Consider the following 4,380-nt stretch of genomic DNA (forward strand, 5'->3'; position numbering starts at 1 on the left):
GTCCTCAGTTTACTGGAGGAGGACACCCAATTAAGTAGGCGCAGCATCACTCCACCGCTCCCACAGGAAAGGCGCCGTAGTGTGCTTCATGGCAGGGCTGCAGATGCCACTGAAGAGGGCAATGTGCACTCAGGACGAGGAGCTATGAGCCATCAGCGCCCCCATTGAGGTGCCCTGACTACCAAATGGCAATGGGTGGATTAACCCATTGTACACAGACACTTGTGAAGTATTGTTAATTCGCACTGTTTGTCCAACATGTGCGGGAAATGAGTACCTGCATTGTGTGATGTAATACATCCTGAACTTAAGGAAATGAAACACAGTCTTGCAAGAATACATAGCATTGTGTCATAATTTCTCACCTAGAAATAATTCTGTGTGATCTCATCTTGCCTCTGGCACCCGGCAGCCGCACCAATAACACCAGCTGACCTGCATCCTGGAGCTGGCCCCTCCTCATCTGATGATTCCGAATCGGTGTGCTCCACTGGGGTGCCTTTCCTGGTGAAGATGTTATGCAGCATGGCACACACAACCACAATCTTGCAACAGGTCTCGGGCTGTATTGTAGTGCCCCTCCACTCTTATGCAAGCAGCGGAAATGGCTCTTGAGTATTCCAAAGGTCCGCTCAATGGTACTGTGGGTGGCTGTGTGGGCACAGTTGTATCTTCGCTCCCCAGCGTTGGCAGGATTCAGGTACGAAGTCAATATGTATTCACGGACAGCATACGCACTGTCACCTAGGTTAAACACTGTCCTGCCATTGCTGTACTTTACTAGTGTGTCTTTGTTTCCAATGCAATTACCTAGCAGGTAGCCCTCACCAAACTCCCCGTTTGTGAGTCGACCGTGGATCCCACTGTGGCGGAAGATGAATGAGTCGTGGGTACTGCCTGGATATTTCGCTACGATGTCAGTCATAATGTGCTTGGCATTGCACACCACTCGTATATTCAGGGAATGGTAGGACTTGCGATTCCTGAACACCTACTTGTTCTGGGAGGGGGGATAGCGACATGGGTCCCATCAATGCAACCGATGGCATGGGGAAATTGTGCAATTTTATAGAACTCCTGCTTGGTCTGGTCTACTGCCTGTGATGTGCCGGGGAAGTGGATGTGGTGATGCAGCCTCTTGACCTTTGCATCAAGCAGCATGTGGAAAAAGCACGAAAGTGCACTCTGTGAGACCCCTCCTGCTGTGGCTATCACCCCCAGAAGCTCCCTGATGCCAAGAGGTGCAGTGAGCACAGGACCAGTACATGGGTGGGGATGGTGTGTGTCCTGTGTGTGGGGTGTTCAAGTATGGGGTTGAGCTCCTCTATTAAGTCCAGGATGCTCTCTTCATCCAGCCTGTAGTTATTATGGATCTCCTCCTCAGTCCGCTGGAACAGGGTAAAGCGTGCTCTGAATATCCTTTTGTTGGTGTCTCCTTCTCTGTGCAGCAGCTCTGAGTCGCAGCCTCCTGGCTATTACAAACATCCAAGCCATTGTGGAAAAATACTGTGGCATTGTGGGCCTCTTTAAATAGGTTGCACCTGGTTACCAACTGTTCAAACTTGGTGGTAATTGCAATTAGCAAATTTGCGATTTTCTTGTTTTCGCAAATTGCAATTTTTTTATGCATTCAGTTTGGCGAATTTGCAAATTGAGAAGTCCTTAATTGCAATTTTTGCTATTGTGGTGTAGCTGATTGCGAATTCACAAATATATTCACAGAATCAATTTTTCGCACAATTGCTAATTGCTAATTTAGCGATTAGCAATTTTGCGATCAGGATGTCTCTCATGCATAGCAAAGCTTTGTTTTGCGTTCTCAAACACATTTTTTTTGCGATTCACAGTGTTTGCGATCACTAAAACAGCTTCATACATATGGCCCTTTATCTCCCTGTGCCTAACACAAATGAATGTGTCCTTGCGTAATGAAACCAGTACTATGTAAAGCGCTCTGATACCCAATATCTTCAGGTCTAGGTTGTGCTATATAACACTCTAAAAAAAAATAGTATACCACCATTTTTCTCATTTGACTACCCAGTTTGTTAACTTATTTTCTGTGAGGGAGTCCCACAACCAGAGTTTCACTCATGTATGTAATTGGACTGAGCATGCTAACCTCTAGTACATGCCTTTTAGGAGAAGGTCTCTGCTGCGCATCTTGGGTAGGAGGCATTGGGCTGGTTACTCATAAAAATGTGTGTACATGCATGTGCTGGCTGCATGTGTGAAACTATCATTGTGCACAGCCTAGTATCTGTGCACAGGAATCCTTTTGCAGAAGGGACTCTGCAAGGATTGATATTGACCTGGATTATGCCTTATATTTTGAGTGGGTGTAAATAGTGTAGGTCTGTCATGTCTTCTATGGTGTTTTTCACTGTATTGTACATATAGGCAAAATCTGCCGTAAAGTACAGCTTCACACCATGTAGGCCTACAGGGTCCAGTAAGTTATCAAACTGGGACACAACATGCACATCTAGTTTGACTTTACAGTCCCTACCACACTATATCCACGTCTCTATGGGACTTCCGAATTGATCATATTTCTCTAGCGTAGCTCAAAATCAGAATCAGGCCCTTGTCTTCCCTACTGGGCCAATGTAATTATTCTGCTCACCAGCAGAGGGACCACAGCCCTTCCGACAGACAAGGGCAATCAACAGTGATTGACTCAGTTTCTGGGAAAGAATGGGGTTGAGAGGAAATCTATATCTGAAAATTGGTTTGTAACACTGCACTTGTGTTAGAACAGCCCAGTACCACTAGAGCAGAGGAGGGAGCTCAGACCTCTGGAGCCAAAACAGGAGTGGCTCACCTTTGAACCTTTGGTTGGGGGATCAGGCAGTGGTGGAAGCTAGGGTTAGGGCTGAGGCCTGCTTAACAAAAAATGATGGATAGAATGTTGAAAATTGTCAAACATTCACCCCCAGCCACAGATATGAGCACTTCTACATTAAATTGTCAGTGGGATCTGTGAAGTGCGTGTTTAAATGACCTCAGATATTCCAATCTGATTTTATGCTGTTTCTGGGAATCAGAGTAAGGTTACAAAATGAAGAGATGTAGCCAGGGTTGGCAATGATCCCTGACATCATCTAGGTAATCGTGGTCTACATGTTTCAGTCACCTGGGCCCAAACTGGGCCATGTGGCTTTCCTCTTTGCCTCTGGAATGCAAAGACTCAGACATACATTTATGGCTGCTTTAAATTGAAATGCTAGGTTGACAGTCTTGCTGATAACCACAGCAGTGCTTATGCACATAATGAATGCATTTGGATGTTTATTGCCCCCATGGGTTTTAATGGCGATATCATGGTAAATCACAACATCGGGCTGTTTTAGTAAGGTGGTGCCACCTTTACAAAGCCAGTAGGCCTGCCTTTTTTTAAAGTACACTCTCTTATATTGTGATATTGCACTTGGTATAGGAGGGGAGTATTGAGATTATGTGGATCAGGACCCCATAGGGGTGTAATGTGATACGAGGGTGTCAACAAAGGTATTTCCATCTATCTGATTTACATATTTGTAATTTAATTCATTGTATTTAGTAGTGTGTGAAATAAAAGTACCTTTAGTTTTTAAAAGGAAAACCACTGCTGGACAATGATTTATTGAGTGTTGCGTGAAAGAAATTGGGATTGCTGGCCCATGCCCCTCCCATGAGTAGGCCTGGAACTGTTCTGCTCCACTAACCTGAGAGAGTGAAGAGTCAAGGTCTGCCATGGGGTACTTGGTTTCCAGTAATGAGACAATTGAGAACCTATCACTTGTGAAGGATTCACATTTTTCACAACTAATAATCCAATTTCTTACACATATAATCTCTGAAATTCTCACTGTTCTCATACAAGGCTTACTCACACAAACACAATTGTTCAGAAGTCACACACTTTCTTACATCACAACACAATTTCTGTCTCTGACTAACACACAAAAAGGCGTTTCCAATGCTTGCTGTTTCTTGCTCTGTCTTTCTCTCACACACAGACACACATCACTCTTGATAAAGCTGTGTTTTGCTGTCATTATCATATGATCATGAAGCCCCATGACATCACAGAAAGTGGCATAATGACAATGGGGACATATTTTAAAAATAAAAGTAAGAATTGACCTTCAGAATTTGATCTGCTGATGCCAAACATGTCTACACTCACTGTGCCTCAGCCACCTATCTCCTGTCCCCTACTTCAACTATAAACTTAAAAAATACTGCCTCTTGCAATCTTCTCTATTACACTAAACAGTAACTATGAAGATGTATAGGCTTGTGCATGCGACTCCAAAGTAGGCCAAGCACAGAACCTAATTAAATATTCTCCATGAGCAAATCTACCTCAGATCTATGTGTCTTACACTGGTTCAT

Source organism: Lissotriton vulgaris, unplaced genomic scaffold, assembly GCF_964263255.1.
Source record: "Lissotriton vulgaris unplaced genomic scaffold, aLisVul1.2 SCAFFOLD_345, whole genome shotgun sequence".
Classification (NCBI taxonomy): Eukaryota; Metazoa; Chordata; class Amphibia; order Caudata; family Salamandridae; genus Lissotriton; species Lissotriton vulgaris.